Raw genomic sequence first — 17421 nt, 5'->3', positions numbered from 1 at the left:
ATTATTAAAATTAATTTCACCTGTTTCCTTTGACATCTTAAAAAATTACACACATGGCTTGCATTATCTTTCAGACAGTATGCACTGAACCATAAGCTTATTGAAGACAGGAGCTCTGTCTGCTTCACCCTTTATTTTCCCACATCTATCAGTGTCTGGGATATGAGATATGGTAGACAAGTATAAGTTTAATGAGTGTACTTGTTCCCCATTCATATTTAACCTAACACTAAAAATAATGCAATCTTCAGCATGAAGTTTATTTGTATTTTTTAGTAATCCCCTTTTAGGTCCATTAGCTAAAGAATAAAATCCCTAATTTTTTAAAACCATGAGAGTATTAAATTCTATGTTTTTAATGTATATTTGTTAAGTTTTACAAATGTAACACACTATAAAAATTCTGGATTTATGATCATTAAGTATTTGTCCTGATCAAATTTTTAGTGAGGTCTCTCTTTTATGACTAGCATTTTCTTATCTTCGTAAAAATAACCAAGTAGTCCCTGTTTGTTCAGTATAATTGTGACCTTTATTTATTTGACCATGGCATCCATTTATATTATTTATTGTATTGTCCTGCCCTTTTCATGAGGCCTTGTGCTACAAGTCAGAAAGAAGAAGAAAGGGAGACACGGAGCAGCCTCAAGGACCTTCTGCAACGTCAGGTGTGGAGGACCCCTCGTGTGAGGAGACAGGGCTTTCAGTTTCTAGATGAGTGAGACAAAGCGAAATAGGCGGTGAAGGGGCCCCTGAGGCAATGACAAATCTTTAAAAGATCAAAGGTGGAGGAAATGGGAGGTAACAAAGATGCTAGAAAAAATTTTAAGCACTCAATACTTTATAGCTATTGGCATAAAAGTGTATGAAGCGGGTATTATGGAAAGACAAATGCTAAACTGTTCCATCGGGGAAGGAGGGGAGCGAGAGGTGGACCAGGGGAAGGGGAGACTGTAGAATAAGCAAAGACTTATCCACAAACCAACTTATATATGATTCCATTTGCATAAAATCGTATGTGTATGTGCATAGTAAGATGTACAACATGTCACTTACCAAAATATTAGTGATGATTCTCTTTCTGAATGGTAGCTGAATTGCAGGTGATTTTTACTTTCTTGTTATACATTTTGAATTTTTTCCCAAATGAGCACTTATCGTTTGTGTAATCAGTAAACAATCTTGCTCCAGCGTTTTTATGTTTATGAGTAACATCATGACAAAGTTTAAGGACCCAACCCAGAAGTTGTCTATATTGTTTGCATTCTATTAAAGCAACTGTCAAATTATTATAAATAAAAAAAGAGAATGAAAGAGGTGAGCAAAATAGGTGAAGAGGATTAAGATGTACAGACCTCCAGTTATATAATAAAAAAGTCATGGGGGTGTAATCTACACCATAAAGGACATGGTCAATAATATTGTGATCACTTTGTATGGGGACACATGGTTACTAGACTTATCATGGTGAACATTTTATAATTTATGCAAATGTCAAATCATTATGTAGCACACCTGAAACTAACATAATATTGTATGTTAACTATATTTCAATAAAAATGAAAAAAATCAGTGAACAGTGTTGTGAACACAAAAAAAAAAATTAGAAGGGGGAGGTAATCAGAATCAGGGAGGTAATGTACTGCTTGAACACATTCATTTCAGTAATCAGGGAATATTTTAAATGGACATATTCACAGGTGTGGTAGTCTCCTCCCTGAATTAGGTTCCAGTTGACTTCCTAACTGACAAAGGGAAATAGTTGGTTCAGCTCATGGAAACATCTTATCTGAAAGTGAACATTTCTTTGGAAAGAAAGAAAATGCTTTTGTAAGATTATAGAGGATTTGGGAATTATGCCACAAGGGCACACGCTGAATAATGTCAGTTTTCGAGGCATGCTGCCAAGTTTTGTCAAAGAAAGGCAAATATGAGGTTTGTTTTGCAATATCAGGAAAACTTGGAACTCTATTTTCTTGGAAAATCTTTCCAAGATAAATTTAGTGTGAAGGCATTCTACTTCAAAAAATTACATGTAGCAAGAGAAAAGGAAAAACAAAATGTAGCAAGATGTGAGATGAGAAAAGGAGGTTTTTCTTTCCCTTAAGAGATTGTGACCTTGTTGAATTCAATTACATGTCTGACAACCTCAGAAAACGTCTTCATAAGGTTAATTGTACTGAACCCTTGAGCAAGAGCAAAATAAAGAAATTATCCTTCACGATCTGTTCACTTTTCTCTACCTTTAAAAATGCAAAAGATAAGATCTTGTGTATGAAAAACATTCTGAATTGCTGGGGGATCTTGAGCAAGTCATTTAAACTTTCTGGGTCCCATTTTACTTGTTTATCTAATCTGGAGGATTTGGGTTGTAAAACCTGGTCTTTCTAAGATTTTATTTTTAAAAGTAAAACAAACTATTTTATTATTTGTGGCATATTTGTATACCATTTGATATATGTCAGCAAAAAAAATTTTTTTTTGACTAAGGTCAAATTCTTCTGTGGTGTGAAAAGCATTGTAGGTGACATGCTTTACAGCATTGCCTAGAACTATGACCTGTCACAAAGCCCCTTCAAGTTCTCAGCACATTTTGAAAGCCTTTGTAGGGTTGTCACTAGAGTCATGGTGATTGACAGGAAGAATCCAACCACTACAGCTTTATGTCTGTTTCTACAAGATACAGAGAAATTCAGAATATGAGATTCAGCAATATTCCCTGTTGCAGGGGCAAATGTCCCTTGCCCCCAAGCCTTCTTGGAGCCGCCCTACTGCTGGTGACTCTGCCTGCCTGGGGTGAGGGGCTGCTTAGGTTCTTCAAGAAACACAGTCTGGGTCTTTGTCAGGAGACTCCTAGCTGCTATGAGAGGCTCTTAGCCAGGAGAGTGGATGCAGATACGAACTGTGAAGCTGCATGAGATTACAAGTGCATTTTGCTCTGAGACTTTTACCTCCATCTCTTCATATCAATTTGGGAGCTGATGGGAGTCACTCCTGAAGATTTTTGAGCAACCTTTTTTTTTTTTTTAAATGGAAGTATAGTTGATTTACAATTTTGTGTTAGTTTCTGCTGTACAGCACAATGACTCAGTTATACATACACACACATATATATATTTTCCTTATATGTTTGAAGGTGAGTTCCAGGTGACTTTGAGACTGGATTGTCCCAAGTTAGGATGATACTTTAAGAAAAATTGTGCGTGGTTTATTCATTAATTCTATACTGACTGAGTGATTACTATATGCCATCTTGGCAACAACAAATATGAAAAAATAAAACAGTACAATTCAACAGAGAAAGACTAGAAGGAGATACTAATTAAGATCGGGACAGCGTCGTTGAGGAGTTGCTCTTTCCTCCTTGGTGAAAAGGAGGAAACAGCCATGAAAAGGTCTGGTGTTAGGCTCTTCCAGGCAGAAGGACTAACAAGGGAAAGGTGAGGACGAGCTTCACACATTCACAGAACAGAAGGAAGGCCAGTGTGGCCAGAGTGCCATATGTAGCGGGGAGAGTGACTGGAGTTGAGGTAGGTGTGACATCAGGCGAACCTTGTAGGGAAAGGTCTGGATTTCATCGCAAGAGCAGTAAATCACTGGCGGGTTTCAGCGAGAGAATGGTACCATCTGATTTGTACTTTTTATGGTTCCTCTGGCTGTTTGGTGGAGAATGGATGGTGAAAGAGTAGGGAGAATGGTAGGGAGCTAGTAATCCAGCAGTCCAGGTGAGAGATGATGGTGATTTAGATGAGATTTGCCACTGGGAAGGAAAGGAAAGGAATGTCATGGCCTTGGGACATATTTTAGGGGGGAGCTCTCAGGGCTTGTAAATGGACGCTTGTAGGACAATAAGAAAAAGTATAAATCAAAGATGTTTCCTGTGTTTCGGGGCTTTAATAACTGGGTGAATGGTGGTGCCACTTACTGAGGAGGGGGAGGCCTGGGGAGGGGCTGCTATTTTTGCCGTGCTAAGTTGGAGTGGCCTGACAAATATTGAAGAAGTGGTGTCAGAGAGGGCTTTTGGGCCTCAGTGGAAAGGTCTGGACAGGAGGTTTAAATTTGGGACTCACTAGCATAGACCTAAGATGAATTGTGAAGAGCTACATAAAATTGTAAACTAGTCTCATAATTTATCTTGAGTGTGTCGTACTTTCAGTCAGGAAAATAAAAAATCTCCTTTATGAAATGATATGGTAATTATTACTTATTACTTAGGCTTTTTGTAGTAGTTGATTATCAGGCAATTAGAGTAACCACTTTTATCTGATAATTAGAGTTAATTTGCAAGTGCTGATAATAGGCTGACTCACTGAATAAACAAAATACGGAGCACAATGTGTACCTCTGTGGCCACATGTGTGAAGTTCCTCTTCAGGTCTTTTTAGGCTCAGCTGCTGAATTATTGAGAGTTTAATTCGGAATTTTCATTGCTAAGTCAGTAGCTGTCATCTCTAATGGTATCGTGTACTTTGGCAGGAATGCCGACGGTGGGATTCTTATGCCTCACTCACCCTGAGGTGTTCCTTCAGAAGCTCTTTGCACTGGCAGGCCTCGCAGCTTGGAAGCAAGCTGTGGTCATAGGTGATGCTTCACCTGAATGAGTGACCACTAAATGGTCCATAGATTATCCTGAAATTTTATTGAAACCCCTGCAAAGTCAGCATTTTTATGTCCGTTTTAACAATGAGGTACCAGAAGCGTGAGGTCACGTGGCTAGTAAATGGTGGAGTCAGGACTCAGGTCTAGATCTACCTAATTCCAGATTTATTTACAGTTTTTATTTTGCCCGGCTGTTAAATGACCAAAATTGCCAGTCCCGTTTTCCCCTATCAACCCTTTTATGTCTTCCTGGCCAAACCTTCAACTAGAAGCCACCCACATTTCTCTCTTCAAAAATGCTTGACCAAGGTACACGTGCCCACCTCTGATGCTTCTGCTTTCTGTCTGTAGATTTCAGCCCCAGCTCCCCAGGCCATACCTGCCTTCTCCCAGCCATGCCCTCTGCTATACCCTAGTATTATACTAGTTAAACAGACTTAATATTCTTAACCTTTCCTTTCAACATTTCCCTACATTCTTGCTAAAACTCAGTCTTGGCTTTAGTCTAAGTTAAGTTCGTGAGCCAAATTCGTCACTAGTGGTCCCTTCGTCCACTTTCTCTGGCTCTCAGAGTGAGGAGCAGGGGTCAGCAAATTTCCTGCTTCCCACCATCACATCCAGACTGTTGTTTGTTCATTGTCTTTCAAGGACTTGTGTTTTGAGCACCTCTCGATCCCACGCTTTTTCCATCTTATATTCAACTCATACCTTGTGCTTCTTCTCACCCCATTAAGAGTCTGCTTCTGCTGTCTTCTTCTCTTTCTCCTGTCATCTTCAGGAACCTGAACACTTATCCAGTGTTTCAGTCCCTGTCCTCAGAGATCTCTTGTTTCTGAACCTGAAGCAAGTTTGTTTCTCTGACACGCTTGCTCCTTATAAGCACAGCTGCACCCCTCGTGTGAAATGATCTCAGACAGTATCAGTTGTGGTTCTGCCTCTTCTCCATCTTTTCTCCTGTTGAATCTTGGCTTTATTTTCACTGAAACAGCAACTTGCCTCTTCCCTTGCCTCCTGGTCCATGTGGACCTTTTGGTGTGCCATTTAAGCTTGGTTCTTGCTAGCTTCACGGCCTTCAGGCTCTAGTCCCCAGGCCTGTTTTACTTGCTCTGCCAATCTTCAATTCTGAGTAGGCTTCACCATCTCGATTTCTCTACTCCTGCTCTCACATCACTGCATAAAAACAAAAAGTCATAAACTCTGATTTTTTTTACAATAAGGAAAATTTATTGTAACATTTTAGCACATGGCCCCAAATCCCATGGTTAATTCAATCAGTAACTCAATAATATCTTCAGAGACCTGGGGTCTTTCCATTCTCCCTCCACCCTGTTGCTCCTATTAGGTCAGCTTCAGTGTGACTAGTTATCGTCTGCAGCACAGCTGCTGCGGTTCCAGGGGCCAGAGATAAGACTCAGCAGAAAAATTGATTCTGATTGATCTTACCACAAATATCAACCCTTCAATTAGACCTTCTCTGGCTCCACTGTGATCTCATTGCTAATTAGCTTCCAGTTGATTTCCCCACTGGGACTAGTCTGAGTCTTTTCCAATCCCAATCTTGTTAAGCCCTACCTACTGTCTCTCTCTTTTTTTTTTTTTTTTTGATTTCAAAATTTTCTTCCATTTCTGCTCCTGTTGCCTGCACTCAGTTGTCCCACCCATTCACTCCAGTTTACCTGCCCAACAAGGGACTCTTCTTGAAGCATGATGTTGAGCTTTTTTGTTCAGCCCACCTCTAGTGGGTCCCTCAAGTTCATACTCCTTCATGTGTCATTCAAGGTCCATCATGACCTGGGCCCATCCTACATTTTCAGTCTTAAATTTCATTATTCCTGTTCATGTATCCAATGAGTCAATCAAACTGGAAACCCCTGGCCATTCCTTCAGTGCTACCCAGATTTTCCCACCTCTGTCTTTGTTCCCTTTTGCTGAAGGGGACTTCCCCTCAGCATTGCAAGTGAAATTACTACACACTTTAAGCTCTAACTCCAATGTCACTTACTGTGAAAGCTTTTCTGATCTCTCTCATTCCCAGGGGGAAATGGTAGTTTTTCTGAATTTTGAAGTTGATTATCTTAGGCCATTTTTAATTTTGTCTGATTATTTTTATATACCTCCACTATTGATTGCTCTGTAGCCCCAGTTTTCAGTATTTCCCACTAATATAACTTGAAAAGTCCTTCAAGTGCTTGGTGTTTGGTTATTTTAGTTGTTGTTTAGACTTTTTTTCTGGCCTCTGATCCTTCCAAAGCTAAAAGTATCTGTTATGTGCTTAGACGACATCCGGCTTTGGGGCCGTTTGGGACTGTACTTAATTTTGCCTGGAGAGTGCCCAAACTCTTTAGTGAAAATTGTTCCCCTGGGTATCTAGTTCTATCAATATGAGGTTGTTTGTGTCTTTTCAGTTTTAATATAGTTTTTAAGTTACGAAACAGCAAAAAAGACTTAAACAAATATCACTGAGTTAGCTTTGAGGTAGGTACCCAGTTTTTTCTAACGTCCCACAACTCTATTGATTCTACCTTTAAAATACCTATGAAATCTGTCTCCTTATCTTCATTTCCACTGCTGCTGCCTCATTCCTGACCCTCACTACGTCTCTGCCACCAGCTTCTTCCCACTGCTGTCTGTCTGTGGCAGGGTTGTCTCTACCCAACACAAAATGGTGATGCCACTCCTCTGCTTGTACACATTTTCTGACTCTCTGTTGCTTCTAGAAGTTAAATCCAAATTCACCTGTGAGACCTCAAGTTCCCTTTAGATTCCCAGTTGCTTTCCTCCGGTTCATCTCTTGCCACTTATTCAGCTATCCTGGCCATGCTGAGTATTTCACTACTCCCAGAAAAGCCTGTGATCTTCTGAGACCTGAAACATCTTCCTCATTTCTTACCCTGGCCAATTCCTATTGATCATTTAAAACCAGCTCAAATATCACCTTGTCTGTGAGGTCTTTCCTGACACTCTCAAAGAGAGTGGTTCTTTTTCTGTTTTCTTATATCATTTATTAATTCATTTATTCATTCATGTACTGAAATCCAGGTGGTGAAAAATGCTGGGGTACAATGACCTGTATGTCCTTCCAGTTGGACTGTGAGAGGCTGTGCAGGGAAATGTACAAGAAAATGAAAATACAGAGGGAATGGAAGGGATCAAATTTGAGAGAACCCAATGCATTAGAAGAAACTAAGGCTTAGCTATGGTGGAATGCACAAAGTGGAAGAGAGGAGCATGCACCCCAGGTTTCTGCCTTAGTGACACAAGAGCTATGCGAACATCTATAGAGACATCTAAAGAAGAGAGCAGACCAGATGGGAAGTATGAATTCAGCTTTGAGGTGCCGCTGGGATATCTGAGTGGATGTGTCCAGCAAACAATGAGATATATGGATCAAGAGCTCAGATGAAATATACTTTGGGGAGATTCCAGCAAGTAAATGGCAGTTGATGTCTGGGAGATTTCTAAACATACCAGGTATTTGATTTATGCCTTTCTTTTGTTTCCATACCATATTGTAACATAATTATCTATTGATGTGCTTTGGTTCCCCCAGTAAGGACTCAGACTCACTTATTAAATTTCTTGTATCCTGTCACACTGCTTCTGACATAAAAATTTCATTTTAAATGTTCAAATGAGAGAATGAATATATGAGTTCACTCAGCTGTGACTTAATGATGGGTGAGAGAAGAATGCAATTAATTTATTTAACAATTTATTAAGCACCTTCTATGTACTGGGCAGTGTCCTACGCACTGGAAAGATAGTGGGGAAAGTAACAGTAGGGGGACAATAAAAAGTAAATAAACAAGATAATGTCCTATAGTAGCTAATACTATTGCATTTTTATTATGTGTCAGGCCCTATTTCAGTGTTTAACATGGATTTAAAATGTTAACCCTGACAAAATCCTGTAAGATAAGTGGTGATAAATTCTATGAAGGAAATTAAACAGGGTAATACAGTGGCAAATGACTCAGGTGGTGGGTTGGTACTTTGGTGAGAATGGTTGGAGAAGGCTCTCTGAGGTTACATTTGAGCTGAATTGTGAAGAAGTCAGCTATCAAGGGATCTGGAGGAGGGAGATTCTAGTTTAAGCAAATTAAACATTTTCTTTTATTTTCTTTTAATGCTAAAAGAATATAGACTTTTCTTAAGGATTGAGATCATGTTTGCTAGCCCTCAAATATATCACACCTCAGTCCACCTACAGTCAATCAAACCAGCAGTAGTTCTTCCTGTACGCTGTAAGGTTAGGGCAAAAGAGCTTCAATGTACATTAAGACACCTGCTTAGCTCCTGTGGGTGGGGGTTGGGGGGGTTACACCTCATTGCTAATCACTGATGTATAGTGAAGGTTATCAGGGAAATTATATGAAAACAAATGTAAAGAAATGATTCTGATTTTAAAATGGAGTTTTTGATCAAAAAGAGCAAAATCATAGAGATATGCCTGCTTTACCTGCTCACCTGCTCAGACTAAATTATTAATGAGAAAGTGCTCAAGTGCAAGCAAGTATAAGCCATCCCTTTTAAATCCATTGTTTCCTCTTCTACATAGGTATTTGGCAAATAAATCATATTGACACATAGCCATTACTCTTTGTCAATCATTTAGGGCAACCATGATGGCTAGTAGCTGGAATTCTAACTTTATTTCCCTCCCTACTCTCAGAGTTTTTGATGAGACTGTGATGACTAAAGGCCTGATACGTCTGTTCTCGAAAGGAGTCTCCGCTTTCAAAAATGAATTTATCTATAGCAATCAATAAAAGAAATCCATGTAGAAAGACCTCTCAAACTAGGGGCATGGTGAAAAATTAATACCATACTACAGAAAAGTAGCTGAGCAGGGATCTTCTGATTCAGTTTTCCTAGTTTGCAGAGGAAGAAAGGCCAAAGGTCTTTCCAAAGTCACAGCCTTGAAGTCATGGGATTCTGGGTAGCATTTCTTGGCAGACTTGTGTGTTTTCCTGGAACTTTGCATTTATAATTTTATCTAAAGATTTTGATCATTTTAAATTAAAAAGGAGGCTTTGTAATATAATTATAAATTTTAAATTCAATTATATTCTTTTGTCTTAAGGAGCAATGGCTTAATTTATTTTGGAAGTTTGTATTTAACCATGGGAAAGTAAAAACTCTTGTTATTATATTTGGCTTACCAAATTAATGAAGAAATTAATTTCTGCCTGAATTTTTATTAAAAATGACATGCTTTGACCAATAGAATTTGCACATATATTACATTAGACAGCTTGGGCTGCCATAACAAATTACTATCAACTGGGTGACTTAAATAATAGAAATTTATTTTCCTATGGTTTTGGAGACTGGAAGGCCAAGATTAAGGCACGAGTAGAGTTGGTGTCTAGTGAGAGCTCTCTATTGGGATTACAGATGGCTGCCTTCTCTCTGTAGCTCACATGGTCTTCGCTTGGTGTGTGCATATGGAGAGAGCTAATGAGTGAGCTCTCTGTGTCTTTTTTTATAAGGATGCTGATCCTCTGGGATCAGGGGCCCCCACCCCATGACCATATTTATCTTTAAATACTTCCTTAGAGGCCCTATCTCCAAATACAGCCACACTGGAGTTAGGGCTTCAGCATAGGAATTTTGGGGGGATAGAAATATTCAGTCCGTAACATAGACAGAAGTCTAAATCTGACAAAACAAAAAGACAAAGGACATTAAGTGGCCCTGTGTATTTCTGCTATCTTTTTGGGTTCTTATTTTTGCATTATTTCCACTTCCACTGATGCCTAAACACTTTCCAAAGTTAAGTGCATAGTCCCAGAGAACAGTTAGGAATTTGCTGAAGGACAGTAAAGAAGACTTTTACTTTTAACTATCTTTAAACTTCCCCCATAGAAACAAACAAACAAAAATGTCCATCAATGGATGAATGGATAAAGAAAATGTGGTATGTGTATATATATATATCCCACACAGTGGGATATTGTTCAGCCTGAAAAATAGAGAAGTCCTGGCATATGTGACAAAATGGATGAACCTAAAAGACATTATGCTAAATGAAATAAACTAGTCACTGAAGGATGAGTACTATATGATTCCACTTATATGAGGCATCTAAAATATAAAGCTGATAGAAGCAGAGAGTAGAAGGTGGCTGCCAGGGGCTGGAGGAGGGAGAAATGGGGAGTTGCTATTCACTGTGATACAGGTTTCAGTTACACAAGATGAGTAAATTCTAGAGATCTGTTGTGCAGCATTGTGTCTGTAGTTAAATGATACTATATTATGCACTTAAAAACTGTTGAAGGTAGATTTCACAGTAGGTTCTTAACACAATAATTTAAAAAACCCTTCCACATGCTTTCTAAGAAATCAATCTTCTTTTTTCCTTTTTCTGACTTCTTTCTGTCTGTTTCATCTGGTACTTGGCCAACTCTTGCCGTTTCCTGCAGTTTAATCCAAATTATGTTCCTAGAATTTTATAGGTCTCAGAAGTTTGAAGATTGCTGGCATTCTGGATAATGATCAGTTATGGGACTCTCACATATACAAACTTTAATATACACTTCATATTTTAAGTGGGCCTCACTGTTGTTTTGGTTCCTTTTGTAATATGAATATGCAGTAGCCTGAGCTGTTGAGAGAGTAGCTGTGATCCAAAGATGCGTGTTGAATGACTAGCTCAGCATAATACGAGCCAGGCTTGGAGCCTTGAATGAACTTGCTTCCATCCGAGTCAACTGGCTTCTCTTTAGAAAAAGGAGAGCCTCAACAATTTGTTGATTCAAGCATTTTAAATATTAATATTTTTCCTTTAACAGTTTTACTTGTCTGACTTTTAAAGTATGATCCTTCTCTTAGCTAAATGGCTGCTTAATTTTAAAGAGAAATATTTAAAAATTGGCTTACAAATTAACCACTTTGATAGGATAGACTTTTAGTTCATCGTTAGTGAAATATTTTCCCCCCATGTTACACCTCTGTCCATGTGAGGAGTTAGGGAGGGCAGTGGTTATTTGCATCGTGTTTATAAATGGACTTGCTAAGGCACCCCTTGCTAGAGAGAACTCCTTATTTCATTTCCATTATGATTACAACTATATAGGTGAATATATATTTTTCATTTATTTAAAATTTGCTTAGCACTTAGTTGTATCGGGTTGTTTTGAGGCTTTAAATAAGCATTTTCTGTAAAAGAGTTATTGGTGCAGAGCCTGGCATATGGAAAGGATAAAATTACATTAGTTGTTGTTTTTACCATTATTGCTAGACCCTGTGCTAGGCACTGAAGACAGAAAGAAGATAAAAGGACACTATTTCAAAGGGAATCAAAGGCTGGTATGAGGCCTGGAGGGATGTGGTTAGAATTACCATTGTTCTCTGAAAATAGAATTTTGGCTATTTTGTAGTTTGGCTCGAAAGCCATCTGCCAGCTTTTACTCCAGGACTATGCATCTAGTCTTTAAAGTAATATGCAGATCCTCAAAATGCACGCAGGATTACAGAAAGATGAATAAAGTTCATCATGACATAGCGTTAAACCCCAGCATCTTCTAGTTAAGAAGTTTGACTATACTTCACAAGTTTTTGATTTTTGTTTTATCAGTTGCATCTTCCCTACCCCTTCAGGGGAAGCATAACTGGAACATAGCTACCAGTTGTGTTTATATTAAGCTTCATCCAGTTATCAAGGCACAAATCTTGCTTTGCTGAAGAACTTTTTAGATTTGTTTTTATTAGTGTAGTGATTAAGCAGATCTGTGGAAAATGGGTACTTGCCAATTTCTTGAAAATGTAAACATGTTTTAATGTTTTGTTTCAACATGTTTTACTTTATATATTTCAGAAGTTAAAAGCATATTGCTTATTTGAAGACAAAGAAATTCTTTTTAATTACTTCATGAATTTTACATTTATCCCTTATGGTAATTTGTAGTTAGAAAAATTTGGTTATCTTAGAAACATTTGAAGCTAATTTTTCCTAGCAACTAAAATGGTAATGTTTGGATGTGTTAGAAAACCTTCAATAGTGACTGGCTCTGATTTCTAAGGAAGTAACATGCTTTAACTTCTTTGGGAATCAGAGCCAGTCGGTTAGATTTTACAAATGATCTAAGATCCACTGAAAACTTACCAATATTAAGAAAATACATTAAAAACCCATTTAAATATGGTTTACCAGATCCCCAATAAAGAGAGTATCATGTTCATAATTTCTCCCTACTAAATATCTGAATTTTTTTAACAATGGGGTTCACTCGTCTTGTTGGTTGTCTCCTGCATGGTCCATAATATTGACTTTGTTAGATTAGAAAAGTGAATTTTTGTTTCGAATTTAAGCACAAGAGAAGGCAAAAACACGTTTCTGGTGACATTGTTTGTAGCGAGAGAGAATAAGAAGTCCCAGTGAAAATTCCAGAAAAATGATTTCCTACCTAGAAAAGTTTACTGGATTAGAAATGGGCCTGTGATTGGTTCACTGGGGTCTTCTACAAAAGGGTTTGTAAATAAAATTTATAGGCTCAATTGAAAACAAAAGGATGGTGAATGGAATTTAGTCTTACTCTTCCTGCTGCATGATTTATTCCAGCTAAATTTTTTTAATACTCACTTTTATTTTGAACATTCTCTAATGAAAGTTTAATGAGTATCCATGTCTCAGATTAGCTCAGGAATTTTTGGAGGCGTTCAGAAATTCCTGAGCATACCACACCGGCCGCTGAATGCTTTGGTGAAAGGGCAAGGTAGGTTCAGAGAACCCTGGGAGGAGATGCTGACTGCGTCATCCACCGGCTGTGTAACTGAGCCCGTTTAGGAAGCTTGCTGTTTCTCAGTTTCCTCACTTGTAAGATAGGGAGCAAAAGAATCACCTCGTAGGTGATTGCTTTGAGAAGAAAGCAAAATCCATTATGTAGGGTATCTTGCAGTGTTTTGTTTTACTTGTTATCCCTGTTTATAAAAATAATTATTCTTCAAAAGTTCAATACCATCTGAAATTGACTACAGCCCACAGAATGAAGTGAATGAATAGTCCAAGGCAGGGACTGGCGAACTGTGGCCTTCTGCCTTTTTGGTAGATCTCCGTTACGTCGCAGCACAGCGCGCTCGTTCTTTTAGGTCGAGTCTGGGGCTGCTTCCGCGCCGGCGCCGCAACGCAGTTGCCACGGGGACCCAGCGGCCCATAAAGCCTGCAATATTTACCGTCCGACCTTCTACAGAAATAGTTTGCCAAACCCTGGTCTAAACTGTTGTCAGGGGATTGCTTAATTGATATTACGAAGTGTCATGGTTTGCACGAATGGAAGAACGCACTTTAAGTGAGGAGCCATGGGAGTGGACCACAGAATTACCTAGCTCTTCTCGGGGCTCACCAGCGAACTCTGAGGGTTCTCTGTGATTAGCAGTGAGGTTGCCTGGAACAGTTGGGAATAACAAATGTAGGACCCGCAGAAGGGGATTTGGACGGGACTGAAGCTCTTCTAGTGGGGACTGATACCAGATCCTACTCTACGACATCCCTCATCGACCTACAGCTATGGAAACTGTTCAGAGCTCTCATCACACAGTGTGGATTCTGTCATTCTCAGCAGGTCCTTGTGTATCATTCTAAGTTCTGAGTTGTAAGATTACCTACCACCAGGCTATCTGTCCAGAGACCCTGAACTGAGTAGATTTTGCCTTGTTATTGGAATGGATGCTTCACAGACTAAAATGGGCCAAACCAGATTACACTGTGTGTGTGCTACAAATTACCTGAAGGTTTGACACCACATTTCACTTAATTTAATAATTTTGATAAATTTAACGTCAAAATAGTTGTTGGCCCCTGAGAAGTCTCTCTTTCATTTTTTACAGTAAGTGGTATTTGGCTAATCTCAGAATCTGTTTTTTCTCCTGAATTGGTCTTTGGGGAGTTAGACAGCACAGCAATCGTTCCTAAGAGCTGTTTAGTGCTTTGAGTTTACCAAGTGCTTCCATTTACACAATTGCATTCAAATATCAGCATCACCCTACAAGTTAGAATGATCGGAATTATCCCTGTTTTACGGATGATGAAAACTTCAGTTTCTATCTAAAAAGATAAGCCACTTGCCTAAAGCTATACAGCTCTGAAGAATGAAAGAGGGACTTGAATTCATCTTCTGATTTCATATACTGTGTGTTATCTGCCATGTCATTTTGTCTGATAATCCCTTTCAGCTAAGTTTCTTGAAAAATGGATAAAATATAAAATCTCAGTAGTTTGGAAAATAAGCATCCAGAGAAGAACACATAGAGAATTTTATGTAAGAAAGTAAGATCATCTAAACTGGAGATTGCAAACAGTTGGGCCATAGGTGTCATCTGGCCTGCAGGTGTGTTTGGCTGAGTCTACACAGTATCAGCCTATACACAAGTGAGAAGATCTGGCATACTGGTCCCACATTCCTCCATGGCAATAGACTGGATTTAAACACTTTAACACTTGTCTTCTTTGGAGCAGGCATCTGCTCTCCAGTTTCCATCAATCTCTACCACTCCGTATTGTCCTCCCAGCCAAACCCACTCCAATCATCTGTAGTACCTGTCTGGCTCCTGCAGGCATTTGAGTTTGTGATCCTAATCTAGACTAGAATACTCACTTTGTAAATGGAGAAATGAGATTTGACGTAGCAAGGTAATTTGGCAACATCAAATTTGGAACTTGTTTTCCTTAGAGTTCTTTCTCTGGTGCTGGCACCACGTCCATATAATTCTTTATTATTGAAGAATAACAGAACAGCAAGGGAATAGTGATTAGTCAAGAAATGATGCACAGTCTCTAAATAAACTGATAATGTTTTAGTAAGGATCTGCTATATGTTTTAAATTCAGGACATGAGCCATATATCAAATAATTCATTATCAGACTATGGTTTGTAGGTTTTAGTTCAGAAAACATGGTCATGTAAATTGAAGGAAGCAGAAGTATGTTTCTCTTTTGTGTGTAATGGAAGCATCATCAGGCACGTGATAAATATCTCCTTTGTGAAAGACCTGCTAGGCAATAGTGTATGTTAAAGAGGGAAAAAGAGGCAATTGTAGATAATCATGAATATGTACTGAGAAACTGGAGAGAGCAATGTAGGCTGAGGCGGACCGGCACTCCATTACAAGGAGGAATATGCAGAGGTCCAGTGATTGCCAGTGATTTAAAGGAATTGATAGTCACACTTGCTCAGAGATACAAAAGGGTGTCAGGTGTACAAATAGGCTGAGTGAAGCAAAGTGTTTTTCACTTATTTTTTCTGAAGTGTAATTTCTAGGATGGATTATATAGTTTAAACCCAAGGGGATAAATTATAACCTGTTCAGTGAAACAACCAACTTTAGGGGACCTTTCAAAAAGTGACTATAATAAACAAAGAATGGCTGGCATTCTTGTTTTGAATGAATCTTTAAAATACATGAAACAAAATGTTAGATGAATACATTACCAGACAGTTATGATTGCTGTTCTTGTCATTATCCATTCATTCAATAATTATGTATGACAGTTTGCTTTGTGTAGGGCACCATACTAAGCATTGTGGATTCTTAGTGGTTGAAAACTAGTCCCTGCCTTTAGGTTGCTTTTGACCTAGTTGGGCAGTTAAGACAGGAAGGTAGGAAAATTCTATGCAAGACAAGCCTATGTGAGTTAGCGTTTGGCAGTTTAGGGAAAGAGACACCACTTCTCCTGGCTGAATCTGGGGAAAGACTTTCTGAAGGATGAGGACTAAGGACTTGCACTAGACCTTAAAGGATGAGTAGGATTTGATATACCACGGGAGTTCCCTCCAGATATATGCCCAGGAGTGGGATTGCTGGATCATATAGTAAGTCTACTTTTGGTTTTTTAAGGAATCTCCGTACTGTTTTCCATAATGGCCATACCAAACTACATTCCTACCAACAATGTAGGAGGGTTCCCTTTTCTCCACACCCTCTCCAGCATTTATTGTTGGTGGATTTTTGAATGATGGCCATTGTGACTTGTGTGAGATGATATCTCATTGTAGTTTTGGTTTGCATTTCCCTCATAATTAGTGATATTGAGCATTTTTTCATGTACCTTTTGGCCACTTGTATGTCTTCATTGGAGAATTGCTTGTTTAAGTCTTCTGCTCATTTTTGGATTGGGTTGTTTGTTTTTTGTTATTAAGTTTTATGACCTGTTTATATATTCTGGAAATTAAACCTTTGTCATTGTTTCATTTACAAATATTTTCTCCCATTCCATAGGTTGTTGTTTTGTTTTGCTTATGGTTTCCTTTGCTGTGCAAAAGCTTATATGCTTAAGTAGGTCCCATTTGTTAACTTTTGTTTTTATTTCTATTGCCTGGGTAGACTGCTCTAGGAGAACATTGCTAAGATTTATGTTAGAGAATGTTTTGCCTATGTTTTCTTCTAAGAGGTTTATCGTGTCTTGTCTTAAATTTAAGTCTTTAAACTATTTTGAGTATATTTTTGTGTATGGTGTGAGGGAGTGTGCCAACTTCATTGATGTACATGCTGCTGTCCAGTTTTCCCAACACCACTTTCTTAAGAGACTGTCTTTTCTCTATTGTATATTTTTGCCTCCTTTGTTGAAGATTAATTGACTTTAGGTCTGTGGGTTTATTTCTGGGCTCTCTATTCTTTTCCATTAATCCATATGTCTGTTTTTATGCCAATACTAATTTGAAAAAATACATGTACCTCAATGTTCATAGCAGCACTATATACAATAGCCAAGACATGGAAGCAACTTAAATGTCTATGGACAGATGACTGGATAAAGAAGTTGTGGTATATTTATATAATGAAATACTACTCAGACATAAAAAAGAATAAAATAATACCATTTGC

The 17421-nt window shown here is 38.5% G+C and overlaps 1 protein-coding gene across 1 annotated transcript in view; it reads left to right on the top strand.

Moving 5' to 3' along the window:
• The window catches only part of PLCL1 (phospholipase C like 1 (inactive)), a 301427-nt gene that overhangs the window by 138764 nt on the left and 145242 nt on the right, over positions 1-17421 (top strand). The gene's annotated exons all lie outside the window — the stretch shown is intronic.

This window comes from Camelus ferus, chromosome 5 (genome assembly GCF_009834535.1).
Source record: "Camelus ferus isolate YT-003-E chromosome 5, BCGSAC_Cfer_1.0, whole genome shotgun sequence".
In the NCBI taxonomy this organism is placed as follows: domain Eukaryota; kingdom Metazoa; phylum Chordata; class Mammalia; order Artiodactyla; family Camelidae; genus Camelus; species Camelus ferus.
This window is presented reverse-complemented; position numbering and strand designations above follow the sequence as displayed.